General features: G+C 42.5%; 1 protein-coding gene across 10 annotated transcripts in view; it reads right to left on the bottom strand.

The window, feature by feature from the left end:
- ATXN1 (ataxin 1) overlaps window positions 1–27,260 on the bottom strand; it is a 226,535-nt gene that overhangs the window by 78,661 nt on the left and 120,614 nt on the right. For 7 of the 10 annotated variants that reach the window (XM_061449521.1, XM_061449524.1, XM_061449526.1 and 4 more), the window contains one exon: window positions 15,092–15,215. The exons of 1 other annotated variant lie outside the window; for it this stretch is intronic. The gene's annotated coding sequence lies outside the window, so the exon portion shown is untranslated. Of the gene's footprint in view, window positions 1–11,245; window positions 12,015–15,091; window positions 15,216–27,260 lie in introns of those variants that run through there. 2 more of the 10 variants (XR_009742712.1, XR_009742713.1) reach the window with 1 other exon arrangement.

The following is a 27,260-nucleotide window of genomic DNA, read 5'->3' as shown; positions in this document are numbered from 1 at the left end:
CGATTGTTTCATTAGAAAGAAGATTAACACACAGAGGCCAAGGATAAAGTTGAAACCCAAAAGGAATGAGTCAGGGAAGTTGTTCCAGATGGCAGAACCACGTGGGATGTGACTCCACTATCTACTGTGGAAATAAAAAGGAAGAAATGAAAACTTGCTGTTGAAAGAGCATATAGGACTAAAAGGAAAATAAGAAAGAACTGAGAGCAGTAGAAGGAAATTCAAGGCAGAGTGGTGAAAAAAGGCCTTCAGAAATTCTGAAGTGCAGCAACACCACTTCACCACTCAGCCGGTCAAAAAAGGCTCAGTCACTTTACTCTGGAGAAACCTGAAAATCTCAGTATCATTGTCTGTCCAAGGCACATTCCCCCTCCTTTGGGGTTTGACATATCATGTGGACAGCTTCTCAGGAGCATCTCCCAGCAGGTACTGAAGGCACAGATGACTTGCAGTAACCCATTACTGCAGATGTAGTCTTGAGATTAAGATTAATGGGAAATTTTAAGAAGTGAAAATTAGGCTAAATATAAGATTTATTAACAACTCCTTAAGGGAAGTGGAGGAAGCCATGAGTTTCAGACCCCAGGAACTTAAAAGGGCAAAATACTCAAAAATGCACTACAAGGAAATGTCCCATCTTGTCAGAAAAATGGATGTGGCATGATCTACATAAATAGGTCTTCTGCACCACTTCAGTGCAAACAGGAGGTATGTGAAAATAAACCAAAAAGACTAATAAAGTATGAGCTCATAGACAAAACCTGAAACTACTCTAGTCACCTTCCCTTTGATTCAAAGATGGGATTTTCAGCTAGAAGTTAGAGGTCTTCTTAGACTAGTTAGTCCATTCATTGCACAACAGCCCAGGCTACCATCCGCAAAAGGAGTGCAAAGGAAGGTTTTTATTCGGGAGCCAGTGCACACCATCTCCAAAACTTCCATTCTCCTTCACACATACATACACAGGCACATTATGACCTCTTTGGTTTGGAGAGTCTTTTTATTACTATTTAAGTATTCAAACGCCTACCCAAATTGGGCTTTGACCAAGGCCTACAAACCTAATTGCACAACAGTAATAATAATGTCTGATATTACAGTTTCTTATTAAAATGGTAGAGAAGTACACATCAAACATATAAATAATCCCTGAAAAATAATTTCAGAGACATGTCTGATCTTGACTTTCTGTACTGAAGGCCTAACCTAAAGTCTATGAAGTCAGTAAAAAAGACTCGGAGACTTCAAAGCTGACTTTAGGCTACAGTATGATGCTTTCCAGTCATGTTCCTTCCCAGTCATGGCTTCTCCATTTCAAAGCAACTGAACTTTAAACCTACCTAAACTAACATTTTGAAAACGATTGACCTGAAGATAGTTCAAGAGTCTTGGTATTCATATTCATTGATTTTTCCTGCAGAAGCCACAGAAACTGTGATCAGCTGGCTACTTGTTCACCTGTCCCTTCTTCTCAGTGAAAGGATGCTTATATAAATATCCCTTAAAAAAAAAAAAAAAAATCAATTTGCAAATCTCTTCTCTCTTGCAAAGTATAGACTTATTCTTCAAGACACAAGATGAATGTGATTGCCTTAAACTATCTTGGCTTTATCTGGGTGCATAAGTGAGACATCTAACTGCTACAACCAAGTACGTCAGCATGCCAGACAGAAACCAGTGGTAAAAACCAGGCTGCAACTCTTGCATATCTTTCATGCTTATCCTTTCAGCCTTGAGGATGTTTTCTTAGTTAGTCAACTTTCAATCTATCTATTGTATATACAGTACCGTTTAAAAAGAGCACTCAAGCGTAGAGGATAAACATGTGCCCCCACTGAGTTAATAAATACAAGGTAATAAATTTACATCCCTGTGAATATTACTACTACCGTGTAGCTGCCTTCAATGTACAAAGCAATACAAAACCAAATTGATGTGCCAAATAAGTGAGAGGCCCTATGCAGAAAAAGGCCAATGCTCTGGAGGCACAAACAGAGCTGTACAAGGGAGAAATTCAGCAGTCACTGAAAACAGGGCCTGCCAGACATTACATGTGCATAATGAGGACAATAAGAGAAATTCTCCGTAAGAATGGGCAGGCTCTTCCACTTGGAATACATGGGGAGAAGTCCCACAGTTACAGGAAAAGAATTTTTTCTAAATTTGCATTTACTGCTAATTGTGAGCAACATGGAGGGGAAAGAGTGCAAGAGCTTTGCCAGGAAAGAGTCAGAATTCTTCACAGCAGAGGAACCCAGCTCTGCCCAGGAGAGGACTGAAAACACCCCAGGAACATAAGGAAGGCATGTTCAGAGCAGCCAGAAACAAAACCACCGGCAGGATCTCAAGCAACAAATTCAGTCAAAGCCCTCCTAATAACATGTTCCATTCTACCCAACAGAGAGCAGGATTTGCACTCTGCATCTCTGCTGTCCCTCTGAATGTACCCATCTCTGTACATCATCTTCCCTCTGGCACCCTCCAACAGCTCAGCCTTGCTCCACATCCTGCCAAGCTGGCATCAGGCCAAGGACTGCCAAATCCCACCAGACGCAGTGGAGGGACTCACTGCCAGCCACTGCTAAAGACTGTTATCAAGAGCAGAGCTTGGCTTGTCCCTTCCTCCTCAGTGTCAGCACTCACTCATGCCTGTCACATTCCCTGCCTGTTGAGGTCAGCAATAACAAAAAAATTTTAGGAATTTAATTGTCTTTGAGACTTCTACTTCCTGCTGGATTTGGTGGGAATTAGCCAAGATAATATTATGGAAGTGGGGAAATGGGGATGGACAAGCAGACAGACAGACATCATCACCACAACCACATACACCTCACTTCCTTGGAATCCAGGCTAAAAACACCCAGGCTCTGGAGCAGAAATACTCATGAAAACATGCCATAATGCCTTACCAAAGAGTGATATAAGTATCATTATCTCCATTTTATGGCTGCAGTACTGACTGGTCATGACATGCCTCAAGTCACCCATCAGATAGCTTTTCTTTCTGGCTCTGCCACCATCTCTCCTGATTGTAAGTCAGTGCTGTACCACTGGAGTCATCCCAAACTGCAGGCTGCACAAGAGGAAAGGGCTGCAGGAGTCAGTACATGAATATCTCAACACCGGCTAGTCCCTCTGCAGATGGGAAGTGAAAAATTTTAAAGGTATAATAGAACCCAAGAAATGCAATTCTCCTTCCAAAAGGCAACACCTGCCTCTACCAGGTTCAGTGAACTAGGCGTCATAGATGCATTTCATGACCAGGCAGCACAGGACAAGACTGACTGCAACCAGCATACATGCAGAGGTGATTGCTTAAATTAAGAATCAAGTCAGAACCAAACTATAAACCCAGAGAAGGCTGAGCAAGGGAGAAGGTGGGATCTGAACTCCAGTTTACCCATCAGGCATATTCTCAAATTCTCAGGGGACCCACTCTAAGAAACACATAATATTTCCATAGTGCTTCAAATCTAGCCATGCTTAGCACTATACAGCCAAACCTTACCAAGGCAAAATTCTTCCCATTCTCCTTTGTTGCCTTCACATGTGAAAGGATAAAGTAATCAGCAATGGGTCAAGAATCGTTTAAATTATTCCTTATTTATTAAAGCAATGCAATTTCACTTGTCTTATCTCTTAGGTTTCAAATTTTGGGTATCAGAATTACCTCTTACCAAGGGAAGAATGTTCCTATCATTGTAAGTTGAATCTAAAGAAATCAGAAAATAAGAAGACAGGAATTATGAAATTTACTTTTTAATGCAAGAAATGGTATGAAAGAGCAGCATGAATTGCCATTTTATTTCTCTAATTACATAACCTCCTCTGTATCTCCTCCTTTCTTATTGTTTTCAGGTAAAGATCAAGTATACAATTTCTCCCCTGCTCCACCACAAAACAGAAGGCAAGCAACGAGCCCAGCAACACTTGACCTCTGCCATCAGTCTCCTACCTGCTGTCAGCCTGTTTGACATCAGCAGGGTAGAAATGCCTCAGACTGGATACCACAAGCTCTCCCACACTGCTGCTATTACTAGTCCTAAGATTGGTGGTCCACACAGATAATTACATTTGTAGTGACAAACACCACCTGAAATCAAAGTTTTTGCAGTGTTTGTTTTGAGCTGCCGCATAGCTACCACTACAAGTTATTGCATATTAATTCAATGTCAAAAAAAGTACCACATGGTGACATCAGGACACAGCACTGCCCTCATTCTGTGACTACCTTCATCAAGGTACCAAATTCTCCTTTCTGGTACACCTTTGAACTATATTAAATCAAGTGAAATGATGCTGTTAGAATGGAAAGACTTTCAAGAATGCAGTGATTTGATACACAGGAATGGTTCCCCAAATGAGTTCTCCTCAAACTCTGCTGCAAGTATGACCATAGTGTCCGCTCTAATCAAATGGGTAGGCTGGATGAGAGCCATGTGTAGCATCTTCAAGTGTCAAATACTGTTTAGATAAGGCACTGGTCTGACTAAGAGCCATAAAGAAAGCCTCCTACAGTCTCTGTTCCACTAAGACAGTTTACAGACAAACAATCATCAATCTGAAACTCCACGTCCCCCACACCATTCTCACCAAAACAAAATGGAAAGACAGAAAAAACCACAGAACTGAAGAGATGCTTTAGTATGATGTTTTCTACACCAAATCACTTGGGTTTTCCAGTACAATACAGACACTGAGACTGAACTCATATGAGTGCAATTTCAGTTTCAGCTACGCTGATAACATACCAGTTTTGCACAACCACAATCAGATAGTTTGCTTTGTTCTTTGCAACATTTTGAAGTCCTGAAGGAACATTTAAAAAGAAATGCCTTCATTGAGCTTAAATGCATTATGACATAAGCCTTAAAATACCAACTGTAATTCATTTAAGGACCATTTATCTTGCTTCCATTTGCTTTCCCAAACAAGCAATCACCATTGCCTTATGCACTACCTTCAGCACTGGCCTCATCAGACAACAGGCTTTGTTTTGGCATAGTGGTTTCCCCTCCTTGACCATGGATAAACACCGCTCCCTACTGCTCTGAGGCTCCAGCCCTGACATGCCAGACAGCCTTAAAAGCCTGCACAGATCAACAAGGACGCTCACAGCTCAAGTTTGTAACAGCAAAACCAGCTACTACAGGCCTACGAGGACCATGCAGTGTAAACGCTGTGATTCATCCCCTGCCACTAGTGGTCCAATGTTCTTTTATCTGCTGCTCTCCCCTTTCAATCCCAATACAGTTGTTTCACTGAACAAAGCTCCTTCCACTCTTTCAAACCATTTTTATGCACTTATTGGGTGCAGATATGGGAGTGAACTGCAAACTGCCAGTCCTAATCTGACCAAGGAGCAACACTGAATCTGCAGTTCTGATTGAGCTGACCTGTTAGGGCGTTCCTGGCTTAAGTGAAACCACTAATAGTTGTGATTTAAAACTGGTGAAATATCTGCATTGCAGTAAGAAATTATCTACTTACTGTTTTCATGTGTGCTTTACAGAAAACAGACTTTCTTTAGAAAATGCTGAGTACAGATCAGTCTGAATCTAGCCTATCTCATACAGGCTCGGGGGGGGGGGGGGGGGCGGCGCAAGCACACACACATCCCTTCGCAAGAACAAAACACATCCTTCTAGTACTAGACACACTGAGCTAGTGTTTACACACTGATCTGCTAACAAGCAGACCAGGGAATTCCAGAACACAAGATTTATATTTATTACTATTTTACATTAGCACAGAACGTGCCAACTTTGGGCACTTTAAATTATGAGCACATTCCCTTATCAGTCTTTCATACAACTGCATTACTGAAGCATCCCGGTAAGAATGTCTAAAATGTCTGCTATGCTTTAAAACAGCAAACTCTTCCTTTTCAGCTGTGACCCAGCCATTTCAGTCAACAAAGCTCATTCTACTCTTTCAAAACACTTTCTACTCACTTAATGGATGCGATCATATTGACTGTCTTGGAAACTGCTACCCCCCAGAATAACACAGAGCAGCTATTTATTCATGGTAGTGGCTTGACATGATATTTTGAGGACTACCATTTCACAATATAGAATGAAACATGGACATCCATCTTTTGACAAGAGATCTAACTATTGCACTTCAGGCTTCATGCACGGAACATTAATGCACCTTTGAAATGAAGAAACTCAGGGAACTGTGCAACTAAAACAAACAACTTGCCAAAATCAGCATGCATTTTTGCACTTATTTTTACATTCCCAGGCTCACTAAGATCAATGTCTATATAGATAGGTAGGTGTGTATACATACACATTCATTCTCAACTGCATTTCTCAGGAAGGTGCCAGTCAAGAAGAGGAATAGTCAGGAGTGTAAAATGCCATTTCTACTACAATGAGCAAAAATAGTTTTATTTCTTATCATTGGGGGCTGCTGGGGTTTTTCTTTGATTGTTTCTTCTAAAACCTGTCTTCTGTAAGCTCAGTCAATGTCTTTGAAACAGTAATTGATAGCAAACTTACCTATATTGCAGTAGCTATAGCTGGAATTGAATGTTAAAACATTGAATTATGAAAGTCATCCATCCCTGTTCTCATTTCATCCTGCAAGAATCCCACTTGGAAGGGAGAAAAAGGGAGAGGTGGAGTGGGGAACTCACAGCTAATTAGTGAGGTTTCACAACCTAATTCAACCTGCCAACCCACTTTTCTGCCAGTCCTGCACACATAAATAGGATGAAAAGCAGAAAGTACAAGTTTCTCACACTCTGATTCCTCAGTCTCACCATTTCCGACTCTCTGCATGGGCACATCTGTCATGTGTCTCCCTGCCTCCCTGACTTGGAGCTCCAGACCACCGCCTCCAAAACCAGAAGTCATTCTCATGCAACAAAACAAACAGGACAGAAGACACTTAGCAGCATGTGTTTTTTCTGACAGCAAGGATACTACGGGCAGTTAGTTGTTCAAGACTTTCTCTAATGCTTAGCACCTTTACTGCCATCCCAGCAAGCCACCCACAGCTGAGTGATTCTTGATAGCACATACAATAAAACTCCAGGAAATCCATGTGCTTCATAGCCACACAGTACACACTCCTGGGCTTGTGCTGTGCAGGCTCAGACATTTATATGGTACACTGCAGGGCAGGGCTGTACAGGCATACTTGTTTCACTCTCACCAGTGTCAGGCAGCACCCTGCTCAGTCTAATCAGCATAATCAGAGAAGATGTAAGGTGAGAAGTAGGGCTAATTAGCCTGAGCAAAGCACCTTGTCAGGTTGGGAATCTCTGCACAGGGCTCAGATGCACAAATAGATGTACCCATCGTGACTGAGCCTTTCTTACTCCCTGCAGTCAGCAGATATTTCATTGTGCCCTTACTGCTGAAACATGTCTTGTCATCTGAGAATAGAGTGGGATGATTCCTCAGGTCTTAATCCTGCTTTTTTGAAGCGAAGAACTGCACGGATCTCACAGACCAATATATGATTTCTTTCAGATATCTTTCTGATATGCTTTCTACCATTGCATATGCTTAGGCAGATAACAGTCTTCCTTTGCACTGTCTTTTTTGAAAGAGGAGGATCATATTACGTTTGCCATGGAACTGTTTTTTTTCTATTTCCCCTTTCTAGGTTTTTAAGAGAAGAAGAGAAAGAATACAGTACTAACAATAGTTTCTCTACTTCACTGTACCTTCCCCATCTTAAAATACTCTCCAGATGGAGTTTATTTGTAAGTAAGCAAGCAGAAGGCTGACTGAAGAGAAGTGATAATTACATTAGAATAATAATAACAAGAAAACCCACAGCTAATGAAGACTGCTTGCTTCATTGAATTTAAGAAGAGATTTTGCCCTATAATGAAGATGTATAAAGCTCTGCAGCTCACTCACCCTTTCTACAAATGACATCAGGAGCAGCAGGACTGCTCACTCACTAAGCCAAACCCCTTCAACTGAACTGGTTTGACTGGTCAACGACAACAAGAAGGAAGTGCTTGTACTTAATATCTCCTTGATCACTCTGCAGGCTATCCTTCACCTTGAATAAAGATAGTTACACAAGCATTTTAATGGTTCTAGTAAAAGTGAAAAAGAATTCTGGTAATTTTCAGTGTGGCTCTAATGAATGTATCTGAAGTTACAAGAGCTTCTCACCTCAAACGGCAGTAGTATGTGTCAGACTGAATGACAGAGACATTATTTTGCCTTTTTTCCCATGAGAAGCTGATTCTTTAACGAAGTTGCTGGCAGTGCATGGTTTTATGAGAAAACAAACAACACACCTCTCAAAAAATGTAAAATAGGCCCAAATCACTTTAACTATGAACATGAAAAGTGTTAGCTCTTCCAGTTGTTCCACTCTGAGTGTCAAACTAACTTTCACTTCACCACGCGTTCAGGTTACCTGAGGTTTCTTTTTGTAAACTATTTGCATCAAAAATGCTAAATGAAGCTGGTGAAAAGTGAGGTTTTATCTGCCAGAGAGACAAACTCCTGTCAGCTGAAGGCTTAAAGCTCAGTTTGCCCGCTTTTGCTATTGTGGACATCTCTCCATTGCAAGGAACGTCTAGCTCTATTCACAAATGTCCACTCACTAGGGAAGCCAAAACACATTTTGCCCAGCTTCCTTCATATGGAACAACTTCTGTAATGCTTTAGCAGGATTCACTGCTGTACAAACATTGGAAATGACACAAAGTAAATTTATGAATCACCCCCCCCAATTCTGACTGAAGGTTGCCTGAAACAGAAACCCACAAATAACTTTCCTCATCTAATGCAGCCCTCACTCCCCAAACAGATTTCTTCTATGACTAGTGCAATAATTTGGTAATACCTTGCACTAGTGCAATAAGCTTGATTTGCCATAGTGGGAAGGGGGTTTTCCATTATTCAAAGAACTGTCAGGAAAAACCATCAGAAGTAAGTAAGAGACTACAGCATTTCAGGTTTTCTTAGCCCGTCTCTACTTCTGATACCTCAACAGGGAAAGAAGCTAAGACAAATCCTGGCAACATGCTGCTTTATCTTCTTCCTTTTGACCTTTGTACCATCAGGTGCCTGTGAAACATTCATCAGTGCCTGCAGCTGGAAACACCAATGCCGATTGACAACTAGGAACATAAGACTCCCTGAGAAGGATCACTGATAGCATCAATATTGCCAGTTTGCTTAAGAGTATATAAAATTCCTTCCTAACATAAGCATCCAAGGTTAACATGCCTGGCAGGCTACAAACAAACCTGGAATAAATATGAATGAACAAGCTGTTCAGGATGGCATTCTGCTACAAAGGGCTCATGAACCCTTTTAACTAATCTGCCAGTAGCAGCAGCCTTCCTTTTTGAAGGCACACTCCAAACAGAAAATAGAAAAAAAACCTCCTCTCTAGGAGAGCTTGATTTATATTCTCTTCCTGCTGCTGCTGCTGCTGCCACAAACGTTATCAGCTTTGAAAGAAGCATCGGCAGACTACTAGATACTGTCATTGTCATTGTGGGCACAGCAAACCAGGTCACCAGTGATGCTCACTGACACAGCAGCACAACAAAACAGCAGTGAAAAAGAGGACAGGAAGGAGAGCAACAAAAGAAATATTCTCACAGGCATGGGACACCTGTATTTTGGTCATCTTCATCCTAGACACAACCGGCAAAGCTGCTAGAGCAGCTTTCATGCTGTGCTGTCAATCCATGAAGGCTGGGCTTGGTTCCCAGGGCTTCTTCTTGGCTTCACTAGAAGTCTCTTGAACCAAGGACTGCTGCAAGTAAGGACCTGAAGCTTCCCTAGTTGACACCACCAAGTTAAAAATAAGAGCAAGCATAAGCTATACTGCTGAACTACAGGAGGTGCTTTGCTCTCATGGACCAAACTGCAACCACCCTGGTTTGTAATCATTAACAAACACATTCACCTGTCTTCCTTGCTGTGTTTACCCACTCCAGTGCACTAGTACTGCCTGGACTTCTCTAAAGCAAAATCGTGAAACAAAGCTGACAGCAAAAAGCTGGGACAGCAGTTAATGACTGCCAAAGAGAAATCTGTTTGCTCAGGCAAAAGCTGTTCTCAGTCCAAACATGGGAGTCATAATCTTACAGCCATTTGCTTGGAAGACAATGAAGGGGAGGCAGAACAGACTGGGAAACTACAGCTTGCCACAGTAAGAGAAGAGTACAATCTTTGTGCCCAGATTTCTTTGCTCTGCAGGATAAGTTTTACAAAGCTGACAACCGGTAGCAACATGTAGTGGCCCCAGGCATCATGCCTGCCTATCAAAGACTTGGATTTTAGCCCTAGAGAAATTACAACTTCTCAGTTCTCTGGAAGCTATATAGGCCAAGAAGAAAGAAAGAGAGTAATGAATGACCTAACTAAAAATTATTTTAATATACTGATTGCATACTGTAAGTCATAAACTTAGGAGTGTGGAGACAACTCGGGGAAGATGGGGAGGAGGAAGACATCTTGAATTTGGCAGGACCAGCATAGCCACAGATCACAAAAAACAACCGACTTGGGCAGCTGTGACAGTGAAGTCATCTACTGGAGTGGTAGGGACTGGCATACCAAATGGAAAGTATGGATCCAACAGATAAGCCATGGAGAAAAAGGAGGGGAAACTCAGCAGTTCAGACTGGAAAAGACAGCAGAGAAAAGACAGGTTCAAAAGTCCTGAGTCGAGAAGCCAGTCAGCAGGTGTGTGGAGAAAAGAGAGAAGAGGGAGATAAACCCAAGGATGCTGCACAGAAGTCAATAAAAAGGCATTTGGCCTGCAGCAGTTCCCAAGTGCTTGTGGCTTACAGCCTCACCACTGCATGTTCCTCTGCAGGACTCAAGGCCACTCTGGCCATCTCTCTGCTGGGTGGCAAGAGCAAGCAGACACAGCCTGGCTCTCACATGCTGCTCATACACTGACCATATAGAAGATTCCTCACCACTGAAAGAGCCTTGCTGCTGCATACCACCAAGGCAGGTTTGCACCCATGCACTCAAGAGGGTAGTGGTGTAGGGCCAGGAAAGGGCGTAAGTTTCTGCACAGACACAGTAACTCTGCTGTATTTCCGTAACGTCCACATTAATACAGTGCTCATCAGTTAAAACTGCCAAACCAAAGGCCCAAAGCTACGGTCAGAGACTTTTTCTGAAGCCCTGCAAGAGACCCAAACTGCTTCAGCTTCCTCTCCCAAATGTCAGCCTTGAGCCACTCTTGTCTGGCTGGCAGAAGCATGTGATGTGAAATAAAAGCCAGGAAATAAGACTTTCTGAATAAACATCTATTTGGTGAAAAATACTTCTGATTTTTGGCAGAGAAATGTCAGAAACCTGAAGCCCTATGTATAGCATACCTACAGAGTGCATTTTCTATTTAAAGGGAAGCCGCAGCTGTTTGTAGCTCTTAGTGAAGAATAATGCCTGGGAATAAATTACTGCCATTTCTGAGAGACATTTCTCTAATGGCAGTGATTCTTCCCTTTTTCCCCTCTCCCTGTAGATACCAAGTGCCACGTACCGGGCAGTTGTTCAGAAGAACGGACACACACAGCTCTTGCTTTTGTCAGGAGCCTGGTAATTTCCGTAGAAAACCATGAAGTGATTTAGCATATGGATACCAAAGTGATTCAAAAAGCAAAGACATTCAGAAACATTAAGGTTGCATGTGTCAGAATGTCCCATCACTCTTCCAAGATGTGCACAACTCATCACTGTTTGAACAGGCATCACTGCCAACCACACCACAAACTCAGCACCGAGGCTCAAGGTGTTGGAGAGGGCCGCTGTCAGAAAACCACTGTAAAAGTCTCACTAGTGTTCAATTTTCATCACTTGTGTATGCCTCCTCTCTGAGGGGCTGCCACAGCGGCCGTGCGGAGAAGGTGATGCTCTGGCGAGAGGGTGTGCTGGGGCTGCTGCCAGCCCAGCCAGGTGCCTCAAGCAGTGGCACTGACATCAGCTCCAGCAGCTGTCGCTCCCAGCCCCACTGCAGGTCCAGGTGCCAGGAAAAACAGCCTGCGGCCTGTGGAGCTGTACAGACGAGATAGGACCATGGTGAAAGGAGCAAAGAGGGCCAAGCAGTGGAGAAAGGAGGCAGCAGCTCAGAAATGGGATTGAACCGGGGCTAAGCCCTGTGCAGCTGCGGTCCCCAAGACTCCCTCTGAGGTCAGCCCTTACGGCAGCAGGTTCCCACCACAGGCAGGCTTGGAAAGCCTGTCAGAGACAGAAGCAGGGATGCTTACTATCCTGACATCTGCAGTTTGCCCCAAATGACAGTCATAAATATGAGATCAACTGTAGACTTTTCAGTTATTGACACATACTGGATTTAGAGATTTATTTTCCATTTCCCACAAACTGTGCCAGAGGTTTTCGCATAAGCACAAAAAAAAAAGGGAAGAAATGCCTGTGAGTGAGGAACACGAAGAGTTTATTCACTGCTCCTGTCAGAATGTGTTTGTGCTTGTGTGGCTAGCACTCCAAAAAAGCTGCAGCATATGTTTCAGGATGGAAAAAAAACCCCACAACTCAGGATACCTAATTCCTACCAGAAAATTGCCAAACCATATGCTGGAATTCTCAAGGTAACCCCCCTGCGAGAGCAAAGGAGCCTCATGCCACTTTGTTTTTACCCCTTACTAAGTGAAATAAACATTCCTCCTTAACAAATCCTCCTGACATCCCTTTTTATTTTTGCTAAAGAGGAATATGGACTTGATCTGAACAAGCTCTGCTATTCCAGAAATGTGCTTCATCCGAATGAGGAGAGCAAGAGAAAGGAAGCAAGAAATTTGTACTGTTTAGTAAACAGGCAGTTTCTAGGTGGATACAATACACTGGTCCCAATTTACTGTCCCCCGCCCCCACCCCCCCTTCTTCTGAAATTTGCCTGGGTGGCAGGAGGAGGCAGCGGAAGGGATGAGAACAGCTACTGCTTCCAACGGAAAGGTCTGATCGCTTTCCACGCATCCCAATGTGACAACACCCTGCAAACACTCACAGAGGAGAGTAGTATTTTTCAGTAAAATCATTGTTATGCTGGCATTTCCTTTTAGCAGAAACACCATCCACCCTCATCTCTGGTATTCTTATCTTCCTGGGAGAATAAAGGGAAGAAGGGAGGAGAGAGAGGAAAAACCTGGCTGACCACATCCTTCTTGCAGCACTGTCCTCCAAACAGAGCCAGGTGACAGAATATGCTCGCGGGGAACTTCTAAAGAACTCTCAATCATCTATGAATGACTCCCAAAAGAAAGCAGTCCTGGATGCCAGGGTGAGAGCAGTTCTCAATAGAACTTTCTTTCCAGCACTACCTGGTGAGAAGAGCACTGCTTTTTCTGCACACACCTGGGACTCATGAGTACAATTCAGGGTTTTGTCACTGCAACGGCAGACCACCTAAGTGGGCTCATTTTAAACCATTTAGGACAGGGCAGAATGCAATAATTACACTGACAGCATCTTCAGCAGATACTCCATCACCGTGATTGCCTCCTTCTCTCATGCATTTTATCTGGCTGATCTGGCACACCACATACCTTGGAGGACCCAGGGAATGCTCTTCTCCATACGAGTCAGTGCTGCTGTTGCAATCAGTGGAGGTGATTGCAACATCTTGAACAAACATCTCCTGTTATCCCAACAGCTCTGCATGCTAGGACAGTTTATTATTATTATTACTTAAAGCTGCCCTCCTCTGTTCTAGGATGTCAGCGTGCAAAGTAAGCCCTTGTGGTTTCAAAGAAGTCTTTTAAAGTGTGGGAATAAGCTGATATGGCCCCACATCTGCTTGGATACATAGACAGTGAGAAGTTGCAGATCTGAGAGGCCTCTTATTCATCTTAATCAGTTACTAACTTGGCAGTGCAGTGGTACTAGTAGCTAACAATTCCAAATATCAGCTTTGTTAACTATTTCACTGTAGATCAAAGCATGTGGGAAAGGGGAGAGATTATGAAGATTTTTCAGTGTTCTCTCTAACATGTATTTTTCAAGTGATTCTTGGGAAAGCAAGACTCTCTCCATCTGCTTCCCAAAGTCTAAACCCAAAGGTAAAAGCAGAGCAAAGGAGAGCATCCAGCTTCCAGGGAGCTAAAGACATGCCCTAAAGACATGCCCAGCACTCAGAAGATATATTTATATTTACTAATTTTATGTAAAGCACAATAACTATTTGCTCAAACTGGAAGAATCTATAGCTGTTTTATCACTACTAACATCCTGAAGGACCACTGCATACTTTGGGCATAAGGATTTAAATACTAACCTAACTTTGAAATTACCAAGGTTCATTCTTAAGATAAAAGGATTATACTCAAATTTGGCAGGCAGAGAATTCTTGTTTTCCATGCTCTTTGAGGATGTTTCTGTTTCAACCCAGAAAAGCAGTGGCCTTCATGAGAAAAACAATGAACATAAAAATATGTATGCCTTCTCTTTAGCCATTCCTCATGGGAACAGTTTATCATATACCACAACTGATCAGGGTCTTAGTTATGCAACTGTATTTCCCTCTGAAAGGTGTGCTACTTCATTTCCCATGAACACGAACCTCTGAGAGGAGCACTTGTATTGAAAATCCTCAAACTAATGTAACAAACTGATCAAAGCAACAGGAGTTTGGAATACCAAGCACAAAAAACCTTCTTAGCATTCCTTAACTTGAAAGTGACCAAACAATTTCAACCACTGCATAGGCATTTATAGAACTCCTGAATCTGACTTGTAGATTGCTGAACTGTTATCCATAGTTTTTTTCATTCTTCTTAGCCTACAGAGTCACATGCCTTGAAATGCAGGCTTACGTATTTAACTAGAAAGTGATAGTTGTGTGTTAAATAACTGTAGCAGTCCACAGAAAAGAAATCCAGCATCTTTCCTCAGATAACACTGTTCTGCCTTTGAAGACATTAAAAGAAAGAAAAAAAGAGAGAGGGAGAGAAATTCAAGCCTGGCTTTGCAGCACAACCCAAACACACCTGCCTTTGGTTTCAGCAGAGAGAAAAGATGCTCAGTACATCACAGGGATGGAAGCAAACACCAAAGTGCAGGTACCACCCCCCAAAAGACACAACTGCAAATACATGTTATTGCTGCTAGGAACTCACAACATTCACTATGTTTTTCCTCAGGGAATTCTGGATTATCCTTTAGCATGAAGATTTTTCAGAAACTGCCGGACTGCTCACAGGTCCTCACTGGCTTTCCTCTTTCAAACAAAGTAAGTTAGAGCTGTAAAAGAAAAGCAAAACAAAGTAAAAAAAGGAAAGCAAAGAATAAAAGGAGAAAAATCTACAGAGCTGCTTAGCAAATAAACAATTGATTCCTACATCTCCTTGAAGCAAATACATTTTTAATGAGCTCCCAGGATGGACATTCCCGTACAGCGTGAGTGCACGTCAAATTCTGATCCAGCATAGGAAGAATCATTTGTTCTTCTTATTACCAACAATTAAAACCCAGTTCAGAGGCAAAAAGGCAAATACATAATTAAAATAGTTCTTGGATACTTCTGTTGCCATAACAAGAGGAAGAAAAAACTACTTAGGGTTGTTGTTTTGGAAAGTGTCTGGAAACAAAGCCCATGGTGTGCAGAGACATCTACACAGGAAGATTTTTGTTCTCAACGAACCGCTCTAAGAGGACACAAACACCTATTTATTTCTGTGGTCATCTATAATAATTGCAGCAGAGGGGTACTGAAACCAAAAATGCACACACACTTGCTGTTCCTCACTAGGAAGTATTTTTCACATCTCAGACTTAATATCATGTGGTTCTTTCATACTTATTTTTTGACAAAAATTCTTTGGCACCAATTTTTTGCCCTATTGTACAATATATTGAACTATCCTAAGCCTTTTTACTGGGGTCTGGGACTATTGCTGAGCTTCACTTCCATGTGAACCTCACACACAGTACTTAAAATAGAGTGTGTATTTCCACAGGGCCCAAATTAACCGTTTTTCCTTCAGCCAGGTTCCCAGGGTCTACTTGTTCTTCCTGAATCCTTAGTTTCACTTTGTGCCACAGGTTTGTGGCACCTGTCCTACCTCCTTGAATTCAGGCTCCTCAAACACTTCACATGTAATTTTCAAGATTCCTGCACATAGATCCCATCCTACCAGTGCTATGATGAAATCTGTGTCCCTGAACTGAAAATGTGCAGGACTAAAGTCTACACCTAAGGCAGTGCAAACTCTCTTTATTTTCAGTGCAGGAAACTAGGCAATCTAGAAAATGATGAATTTGACCTATCTTAAGCATCTGCTCTAGGACAGAATGAATCACTCTCTAGAAAGGTCTGCCTCTCTCCCTCCATAAAGTGAGTCTAGACACTGAGCTCAGATTCGATGGCTACAAATGAATGCAGATGAGTTTCACCCTTCATGAAGGCAGGAAACAAGTCAGACAGATGGACAAGAGCAGCTCACGGGTGAAGAGCGGAGAGAAGGCAATGCAGTGATAACTACTCAAAAAGGTTTACAGCCCTGAGACAGTCTGGTTTATTTGAACATACAAAGCAACAACAAAACTTTCCAAAACCAGTATCTGGCCAGCTAACCCAGCTCTGGCATAAGGCTCCTCCAGGATTTACTGGCTGAGGCTAAGCTCTTGCAGAGGAGCATTCATGAACCAGTATCCAGCTGGTTGGCACTCTCCAAGGTACACTGGCAACGATGATGATTACCACTAGTCTCTTACTTATCTTTGTCTTCCCCTCAGTGGACTGTAGCAATGCCAGATACCTATTACAGAAATCTTCCCAGCTTCAGAAACTCTGAGCTGGAGGGGCAACTCCTGTATGACAGAGACACTGCAAGCCTTCAGGTACCCAGGCCCTGGCTACACTTACAGAACTTTGATCACCAGCTTCTCTCCTCTACTGAGACTCTGCTGCTAATCTCATAGAGAAGCACATCATCAGACATGACCGCACAAAATTTTTAACTTTAGAAAGCAGACCAAAAAGAGAAAAAACACACAAACTTACTGTTAAGTCAACCCTTAAAATTTTGCTTAACCCAAACCAATTAATTTTCAAGCATTCATTTTTTCTTTAGAATTATATGAATGTCAAGATTGGAAAAAAACCAAGAAAACAACAAGCTCAAAATACTCAAACCATTTTATTTCTATGTGTTAGCATTTTGTTTAAAAGTGTTTAAATGAAACATTTCAGCACTTTAAAAATTCTGTGGTTTTTCCTGCAATAATTTGGCAATCCAAAAATCTCCTAAAAATTCAATTTTTCAGTCTTCATCTCTTGTCATTCAACATTCAGAGGAACCTGAAAATGGTGTCTGAAGGACTATAAGCAAATATTTAACATTTCTGCCAAAATTAGACAACTTCTAATTATTTTTCATAAGAGCACGTAAATTTACTCCATGCGAGTCCCATACCAGATTTTGCAGGTCCAGCTTGCACAGACTCCTCTGAGCCTCCTTGGAGAGTCAGTTGTGCGAAATACTGGGCTGAAACCCAGCACACTCAAAGTCCTTCCACTAACTTCAACAGGTGGGATTAGGATTTTGATCTTGTTCAAGTTAAACAGGGCTCCAACTACTGAAATGCTGCATGCTAACTATGCTTGATCTTGCTATCAGTCTGGAATTTGTCTTCCAGACCCCTGCCAGCACATGGACACAGAAACAAGTCACAAGCAGTATCTGTGCAATATAGTGCAGTGGTGTTCTGCAGCTGTCATCCTTCTCCATGCACTCTTATTTCATAGGAAAGCTGACATGAAGCAAGGTAGCCTACCCCTCAGGGAAAAAGGTGAGAGACCTTGTATTTACCACAGGGTGTCTTTGCACCACGCACACAGCCAGTTATTATGGAGCAGATGATGTGCTGTAAATTCACAAGCTAGTTTAATCTGCTACAACTTGCTCACTTGACCTTAGCCGTAGGCACTTCTTTCTGCAAGGGGCAAGGCATGTCTGCCTACAGATGTTCCCAGACATTTTTATGCTTAAGATTTAAAGACAGCCAGGCACAAATTTCAAGACCTGCAGGGAGATATGCTGCTCCTTGAAGTGCAATCCCAACCTGAAAAGCAAAGCACTCATTCCCTAATTGGGACGATCTTTAAGCTATGCAGACCTCATGGGCTGCGATTACATGCTCTTCTTGGAACGTGCAAAAGAGCTGTAACTTGGAGGGACCCACCAAGGAAGGTTGGTTGGCAGTAACAAGGTCTTAAACTGAAGTTTCAACATGATCAATGAATCATTATCACATACATGGTTACCGATAACATCTTTGCTATAAATGGGAAGTGTTATGCAACGAAGCTGTTTTTCAGAGTCCCACAGCATTGTAGAAATTCAAGTATCACAGCATAGACCTGCCTTTGAGTGCTAAAAGGACTGAATTGAAAGATTAGAAGTGTAATTAAGAGATGAACAGACCTCAAATCAAAGATCATGGAAGTATTTCCTGGGAGTATTTAGATACTAAAATTGGACCCCAGAGCAATCAGCAAATAAGAACCATAGTACAAGTGAGCAACTGCAAATTGGCAAAACTGAAAACCAGAAGCTGGCTCTGTGCAATAATCTGCATTTATTCCAAGAAAAGATCATGCTCTACATTTTGCTTTGAAGAGCAGGCAGTGAGAGATCACTTTTTCTAGTCCTTTCCTGCAAGTTTTTATTTGCCATTCCTTGCTCTCCTGCATGATGTAATTTGGTTTTCCTAATTCACAAATCAGCGTAAGCTAATAAAACTGTTTAAGAGATGGCAGTGTTGTTCCCAAGTTGTTTCGTTGTTCGCTATTATCCCACAACTAATCCTTCAACTCAAATAAAACAGTAATTCATTTCCTCCTTTATTCTCTCTCTGCATGAAATAATTTTAGACAGGTTCAATCCTGCCCCACCGCAAATGGGAAAGGCAAGGTTGTATCTTCCTGGAGTGTGTGTGATTTCAATTACCTAATGTGCGTATCATCTATCACATCAGGAAAAATCTTCTAAATTATTTGCAACAGGTTTAGCTGATTTTACACATATAGAAAAGATTTTAATGGAAATAAAAAAAAAAAACAAACAAACAAAACCAAAACCACAAAACAAACCAAGAATTAACTGTCTTTTAGATTTCAAGTTAATAAAAACTTCTCTATACCAGCCATGCCAAACATTAACCATCTGGACATCACCCATTTCCTGACATTTTGTCTAGTGTACAAAAGCTGCTCCTCATGAAGATGATTCATCTTTACATTAATTGCTCTGCTAGTGTAAAAAAGACTGAAATCACAATTATGCCTACTTTAAGGCTATGGTAAAGGAATATTGTCTTAGCACTAAAGAGGCTCCCTTTGCATAAAGCAGACAGGCAACACTCTCATTCTTGTTTAGCACCCACTTCTCATCTGAAGCTTGCTTCTCCACATCTTTGTCACATCAACAAGCACTGCCCATGGCTTTGCATATGATCCATAGTGAAATGCCAAACTTAGAATAATAGAATCATAGAACAGTTAGGGTTGGAAAGGACCTTCAGATCATCTAGTTCCAACCCCCCTGCCATGGGCAGGGACACCTTACGCTAAACCATGTCACCCAAGGTTCTGTCCAACCTGGCCTTGAACACTGCCAGGGATGGAGCATTCACAACTTCCTTGGGCAACCTATTCCAGTGCCTCACCACCCTAACAGTAAAGAACTTCTTCCTTATATCCAATCTAAACTTCCCCTGTTTAAGCTTTTACCTGTTACCCCTTGTCCTATCACTACAGTCCCTAATGAAGAGTCCCTCCCCAGCATCCCTATAGGCCCCCTTCAGATACTGGAAGGCTGCTATGAGGTCTCCACGCAGCCTTCTCTTCTCCAGGCTGAACAGCCCCAACTTTCTCAGCCTATCTTCATATGGGAGATGCTCCAGTCCCCTGATCGTCCTCGTGGCCCTTCTCTGGACTTGTTCCAACAGTTCCATGTCCTTTTTATGTTGAGGACACCAGAACTGCACACAGTACTCCAGCTGAGGTCTCACAAGGTGTGAAGTTTGTGAAAGGTGAATAACTGTATCTTGGTGTAAGGGAATAGTAAATCAAGTTGTCAGCACTTCACATATCCAGAAGGTCCTAAACCAGAAAACCAGCATGCAGATGATGAGGCTCAGACAAGGAAGCAATCCATCCTGCCCCACAATTTGTATTAAGGGGAGGAAGATCTATTTTACCTTCCCCAGCTCTGTCAACACATCCACGGGCCGCCCAGCCCAGTACCACCTTTTCTGTGTGAATGTTATTTCCAGTGTGAGTGCTTACTCACTGGGAAAGTGAAGTGCTGCAGGATGGGAACATCTGTCTGCAGCCAGCAGACCGGACTGGCACGTGGGCCTGAAGGGGCACGGCTGCAGCTCACACTCTCCAGTACAGGAGCCTCTACTGATGATGACCACTGACTGCATAACTGATACTTACTGTTAGTCATCTAGAAATCAGTGTCCCAAGATTTAATCTAAAAATAAAAAAACACATTATTCATCATTATTTCATCCACAGCAGGTATTTCTCACAACTTAAGGCTCAGCTGAACCACCCTTCATTTCAGCATCAACCTATGCAAGCAGATTGGGAAAGGATTTTTCAGCCCTACTCACTAGACATCTGCCCTTCCAAATCTGTCATCTGGAAACCACGGAAGCAACTTTGCTCCCAGAGTGGTCCCACTGCTCTCATTACTCGTTCCCTAACCCCAACACCATCAAACAATTGATCAGAAAACAGGTGAAGGTTCATCACCACAGGGCAGTTGTAAATATGAAAACACACGCCAGCTCAAACTCCCACTCTGTTTACATGATGCCTAACAATAATACAAACACAAATCTGACTAGGACCTCCAAGTCATCACCTATACACAAATAACACCTACCACAACCATACTTGCTAACTGTACTTTGGTAATACACAGTTTTTCCAACAAAACTTGAGGTTAAACTGTGCTTAGCCCTGTGCTTCAATAACTGTGCTTAGTTTCTAAGTTCTACAAGATTTTCCCTACAAAGAGAGTACATGGTAAATTATTAAAAAAGCAGGTAAAGAGGTGAGCAGCAGGTGCAACTTACAATGCCACCATGTGAAAAGAAAACCAACAGGAGGTTGTCTGGGTTGTTCTGTCTGAGAAGCAACAGTGTAGAACTGGAGAAAGAAAAATACCTCACAAATACCTCCTATCAGATGGTAATGATACATTTTTTAACAAAAATCCATTGCCCCTTTAATACCAATACCTCCTATTGGCCACTTTCTCATGGTTATCAAAGCAGGAATAGCAGGAGGGAGGAGAAAGAATTTCAGCACAGATTTACACTTCTCTTAGCATGCCAGCTTTCTTCATTCTCACACAGAGGTTTTAAGTAAAAACAACTCTATTGCCTGCATGTTTGTAACAGTCATTCCTATAGGTCTTCTGAGCAAAAGAGATTGGAAAAAGAATGCGAACAGTCCATAATAATTTAGTTAGAGCCAGTGATGTTGAACAGCTATAAGCAACAAATATAACCACTCTGGATGCTTCTGTTACACAACATAAATATTGCTTTTTTTCTTGCTATTATGTAAAAAGTGCAGCTCAGCCCTGAGTTGAGACAATGAGCCTCCCGCGTATTTTAAAGAACTGCAGCACCCTTGTAACTTGTTACAGATGAGAACTAGCTCAAGGGCTAGGCCTTTGTTAAACATACAGATTTCTCACAAACGACGGCCACAGCTCTCCTACAAACAGACGGTGTTTGAAAGGGTATCCAAACACTTTGAGTCCCAAAGCATAACAGCACCAAAACCAACAGCTGAGCTTCTGTTTATTTGCAATATTTTAAGAAATGAAAGACAAAACCACCTGAAGAAGATAGCCCTGTGGGTTGTAGCATTAACAAATATCAGCAAAAAGGCCTGATCTTTGGTGGCACCAGTAATCCCACCGGATGCCCACTGTACCAATTCCCTGGTGCCAGTAAGATATGAGCTGGGTCCACAGCCTTTGCCTCGCTGGTCTCAGCCACAGGTTTCCACAGCTATTCATCTGCCTACTTACACAAAGCTTTTGGGGAGCAGCTTCCCCGTAGCCTCTACCCGTGCAGCAGGTTGGGTTGAGGAGGACCCGAGTAACAGGAGCCGCCAGGCTGAGACACACACGCGGACACAGGCACAAACAATGCCACCACGTGAGCTTTGCTTCCTTAGGAAGCCAGCCCAGAACCCACCCTTAACCTTCTCCCTGCTTCCAGCACGGCCACGTCTTCTGTGCTGCTGATGCAATGTGAAACACAGGGCTGGAAAACAAAGGCACTATTGACTAACTTTTCTGCAGGATTAAGATGACTACACTAGCTTACAACAAAGATTTCAATGATTTCAACACTGAGTTGAGCGCTAAGTAACAGGAACACGGCTTGGCAGTAAATCCAGAGATTACCTGTTGAAACATTAATGGCAAACACCTTTTGATGTGGGCTGCTTTATGTGGTGCAAAAGCCAGCACTGTAATTATGCACTTCCTTTCTATGAATCCAGTATTTAAAAGTAAAGTATTACTCGGGGGTGTGTGCACGCGTATGTGTGTGTATGTGCATGTGCGTGCATGTGTGTGTGCTACAGGAAATACTCTACAGCTGAGTCTGTGATTTACCAGCGTAGCTGCACGTAGTAAATCTGCAACAGGGGACCTCAGCCGTTTCATTCATCTGCACCAAGCAGAGGGCTAAAACAACTGCCATGCTTGAGACAAATGCCATTGTGAGTCACAGCAGCCAGAGTGCAAACATGTTTGCTGTTGGGTGAGTCAGACTATCACATCCTGAATTCACAAACCTTCCTATAAATAATAATTTCCAAAATTGTTGCATTTCTTTAATACAATTTTAAGCGTGATGCCTCATCTATGAAGGCTTTCCTGACTACAAAGAAAATGTTTTTCTCCTTTTCCCTTTTGTTCCTGATTACATGTACCTACTCTAGTAGCAGGCTGTCTATGATGACTGACGTGGTAACTGCGTCAATTCATACTTAGCAAAATGCAAACATGTCTTAAAATGGGTGACAAATAAGAGACACCCCCCCAAAACAAACAAACAAAAAAAAAAAGAAAACAAAAAAGAAAACCAAGGACAGAACTAAACACAATCCATAGGACCTTTTGCTTACTGTAAATGCTTTCTGTATCAGCACTTTTTTGATGCTGTAATTGTGACATGCTTTAGCACGTTCAGCATTCAGAGAAAAGGAATGCCATGCCGGTATGGGACACAGACCAACTGAGAAAAGGGGTGAGAAGCACTGGGAAAGGGATGAGAGAGGCTGTGGCAATGTGCTGCATGCGGGCAAGGAGGGAGTGGGTCTGCTGCCGTGCTTGATAGCGTATGTATGCACAGCAAAAGCATGGTCCCTGCTCCAGGGAGCGCTTAGCCTTGATACAGCATACAGCAAATCACTCCTCCCCCCCATGAATGAGAACATACCTGGTAACAAAATTAACGCACTGTAATAACTGGTAATGATTTTCCATGACTGCCTTTAATTCAGGAAAGCATCTGAATCAGAAGTCATGCAAGAGCCTTGTGAAATAGGGCTGAACTTAAGGATATGACCAAATTTATTCAGGAGAGTGTTAATAAAGATGTGTGATGTCTCTGTGATCAAGCAAAAAAAAATTGTGATTTTATGTAAGGTTGTGGGGGGATGTCTCTAGCTTCATTTTCAGTTAGGAATTTGTTCTCATCTTATACGAAAGGGAATTCAGACACATAAGAATCTCGTTACACCAAATCAAGACAGTCTTGCTTTCTCCTAATTATTTTGTGGAATAACCACTCAGAAGTTCATTTCTATTACCTTTCTCAGGCAAAATAAAAGGCCTTTTAGAAAAATTTTATTGCTAAAACAATGAAATTCTCCTGGGAGCAACTTCGTTATGGAAATGAAGTGACAGCTTCTTTTATCTAGCCAAGCAGCAAGTCTGCATTTATAAAAGGCATTCTGTGCACGAAATACAGTGAGTGGGAGGACATGAAAATGCTATTTTTAATCCAGATTTTAGCATTCCTCCCATGCAGATCTCCTGGAATAATAACAGCAACAACAATAATGATAATTAATAATGCCAAAAGAGGAGTATCATCTTAAAGGTGAATGGCATGCCAGAAAGGAAATTGTAGTTGAGGACCTGTAAGATTTCAGGACAAATGTAAGATTCTTTCAATTAAACTGGCATTTTGCCATGAATTTCACAGGAGTCGAGATTTGCCCCTAAATTTTATACTGTAATTTGGGAATATAAAGGGCAATAAATTATCATTATGTGTAACATATGCTGCATCTCTAACATTTGTTTTCTTGCAACAATTGTTATTGTCAGAAATACCACTAAATGAGAAGTTAACTGTGGAGCTGCTCTTGTCACTAGGCTTGGGTAAGTGACCATGACAGCATTTAGACCCAGGGAAGAACACAAACCTTGAGAAAAACCAGGAACAAGAAATGAACAAAGGTAGGATGCAGACTTTGGCTCAAAGCTTACAAAAAAAAAAAAAAGTGCACTGGAAAGATCCTTTTCTGCTTTGCTGACCTTTGGACCTGAACCGCAGCAGCAAAGACACTGAACCAAATCCTTCCTCCCCATCAGAAATACACCAGCTCCAGTGAGCCTGGTTTGTAATTATCCTAGGGCAGAAGTTAGCCCTGATTATCAGAAGACTGTTATTCAGTTGTGCTACCACCTACCAGTAGTAATTAGGATGAGCCTTTGCATTTCACACCTAATAAAAATTAACAAGAATGAGCAGGCAGTAAGTAACAAAACGCATGGGAGGCACATGAACGCTGAGGTGCAACGTGAAACTTGCTGGCGCGATCGCACTTGGAGTAACCCCACCACTGGAAAGCCCGCATTTCACACAAAATTAGAGCAAGCTGGAAAAATCACAGTCTTTCCCTTCTTACACTCGGCAGCTCTAACACAGAAACACGTTTGAGTCTGGCACTGACTCATGTTTCAAACTCAGGAGCACCCCCGAACACACATGCCTGCACAGAGCCCCCCTGCACACACACATGCTGCACATCCCCTGCCTCACACTGCTGCCAAGGGGTACCAATCTTGTCAAAGCGATTTCCCCCCACGGCTTTAGTCCAATGCAAACCCCTCACCAGCAGTATAGCATGAAATGTGCAAGAAATAGTACCCTTGGCATGCTACACCCCAGTAAAATATCAGTCACCTAACTACTCAGGTACACTTTGTTTCCAAAAGCTATTATTTAAGGAACGTTCAGGGCACACGTGGAGGCACTTCCACTCTCGCACCGTACTACAAGACAAATTTTCATGCCATTAACCTTTATCTGCCTTTCATAGAGTAAAATTTAATGCTATTAAAATATAGTTCCAGTTTGGTATTTTGATCACCTCCGTCTGCTTCATGGGAAATGTATGGTGGTAAGAGAGAAAAAAAATACGTAGGACTGGAATAAGTTATCCCCATTTTCCTTTTTTGTCCATTGCTTGCTGCCAAACATGCTTGGTGCCGGTCACTTGCCTAGTTTGCTGCCAGTGAATGTTCAGCTGGGCATGTCACCAATGTTTAACCCTCAATAAAATTAAATCTTAATAATACTTTGCACTCATTTGGGGTTTTATATATTGCGAACACTGTAAAAAAAAAATAAAATTAACTGCACACTCCATAACACCCCTGCAAGGTAAGTTGAGTATTATTATTCATACATTATGCAAAGGGGAATTTCACTGGAGATGGGATAATTGACCTGCCCAAAGCTATGCAACACAGGTGCTCCTGTTTCCTCATTCTCTCCTTATTCCAGAAGACCAGTTTCAGCCTTTCCTGAAATTCGGAGAGAGTTAGGTCCTGCCTTCATTTCTGCCTCTTTCTGCTGCTGAGAGAAAGGAGGGATGAGGTCTCTGTACTGAGAGGTACAAGTGGTATGTGGATGGCATGAGGGTGGATCCCGGTTGCATCAGCTTGTGGTTGTGACCAGAATTGACTGGACCTGTGGCACTCCTGTTTCCACCTCCTTGCAGCAAGTGAGGATTAACTGCAAAGAAGATTTTGGTCTGGGTAACATTATGAGCCCCTTTCACAAAAGACAACTAAGTTTTAGTCTCTGAAGACACCTAGTACTGCAAGGAGGACTGAAAGGAATTCAGTGGTGTATGGATACTGCACACTGCTTCTCATACTCCCCCTCCCTTCTCCTCAACCACAGAAAAGGGTAAGATGGAGCAAATAAAGGTTTTAACCAGGATAAACAGTGGCAGGGCAGGAGCAGCGCCCACTGTCTGTTCTTGTGAGCTGCTGCCACCCCTGCCAAACATCGACGACAGAAAAGGCCACACTGGGCTTCCTGTAGCTCATGCTGCTCCCAGTGTGTCAGATGCACCTGAACTTTTTCACCACCTCTTTGAGGTGAAAACCCTCATGTCACAGGCTGGACAAAAGAGTAATGTTAGTCAGAGATCCTGTTACAACACCAGCTGTTCATCCTGCACCACTGCCAATAGCCGAATGCGCTTACTATGTCAGAAATCACAGTTTTCTATCTGTAAAAGATCTGTACCCTTCTGTGCAGTGACACGATTAAAGCAGAAACCTTACCTGCTAGCACTGCAGATGTAATTATCCTCGTTAAAAAAAGGGCTTTTAATGGCAAAGCTCATTCCAGTTCACAGACCAAGTAAGCCCTACTTTTGATCAAAGCAGTTAGATTGGAAAAGCACTTCAACACTTTGATCAGCTCCAGAGCTTAGACGAGGCTTAAGTAAAGGGGTTTATCTCACCTAACCTCTCACTTTTAACCATGTTGGGTTGGGTCAGGGCCAGCTTAGTGTAACCAGATCCTCAGTCCTAGCTGCAAGTTTTGCTTGCCCTGAAGCACCAGTTCAAGCCAAAGCCTCTTTAGCTATCCCACCTAAGAGCCCCATCACCCTTGCAGATCAGCAGATGAGCTCCACAGTTTAAGTGGATTAGCTGCGCTGAACAACTCTGCTACATCCAGTTCTTGTGTCAGCAGTGCTCGAGATTCAGTCACCAATGACTGTACATTCAGCCACCCCAGGAGGTTTTGCTGCAGAGGACAAAGATGGGCTAAGAACAAACCTGAACTGCCTCCAGGCCCTGGGAGAAACAAAGGCTTGTAGCTTAGGCTCGGTGGGCATCCCAAGAGGACCACTGAACCAGAAGCGTCAGCAAAGATTTCCCTCTACACACACCCTCTCTGGCACCAGGGTTTGGGGTTGGCTTTCCA

The sequence above is a fragment of the Pezoporus flaviventris genome, unplaced genomic scaffold, assembly GCF_033815535.1.
Source record: "Pezoporus flaviventris isolate CSIRO_AGI_PZ_B2104156 unplaced genomic scaffold, CSIRO_AGI_Pfla_v1 ptg000007l, whole genome shotgun sequence".
NCBI classification, from domain to species: domain Eukaryota; kingdom Metazoa; phylum Chordata; class Aves; order Psittaciformes; family Psittacidae; genus Pezoporus; species Pezoporus flaviventris.
This window is presented reverse-complemented; position numbering and strand designations above follow the sequence as displayed.